Genomic DNA, 648 nt, shown 5'->3' on the forward strand with positions numbered 1-648 from the left:
GTATGTATATTGTGAAACAATATATTATCAGATAAAAGTTTAATTTTTAAAGGTTTACATTTTTGAGAATACGCTTTATGTATGTTCACTTTGAACTGAGACTTTGAATAATATATCAGTTACTTTTCATAATAATATATATTGTTACATTATTATTTCAATTGTTAAAGGTTTACATTTTTGAAGATCTGCTTACATTTTTGAACATGGCTAGACTTTTCATTTTAATGATACCTTTGGGCTATATCACATACTTTTCGGAGTACAAATACACAAATATCACAAATGGATATGTTTTCGATTCCTGTAACTTAACCTTGTGTAAGCTACAATGAAGCAAATGGTACATACATATATATACTGAAGAATGAATAGTATATATGTAACTGTTATAATTATGATAAATATGGACCATATATTTTACTTATTTATTTCAATTGCAACGGAATGAATTCTTAATAGAATATATTTAAAATAAAGAATAGGCTCTTCCAACGCCTATTCTTGTGAGAATGCAACCATATTTTCTTCGTCTCTCCGATTTTAACATGAACTTCAATATTTATTTCGATGTATAAATATACTTTTTTGTTGTTTGCGAGGAGGAGAAAAATCTTCACGTAGCCCCTCATAAAATTATATTAAAAG

This window comes from Trachymyrmex cornetzi, unplaced genomic scaffold (genome assembly GCF_001594075.2).
Source record: "Trachymyrmex cornetzi isolate Tcor2-1 unplaced genomic scaffold, Tcor1.1 scaffold1633, whole genome shotgun sequence".
Taxonomy (NCBI): Eukaryota; Metazoa; Arthropoda; class Insecta; order Hymenoptera; family Formicidae; genus Trachymyrmex; species Trachymyrmex cornetzi.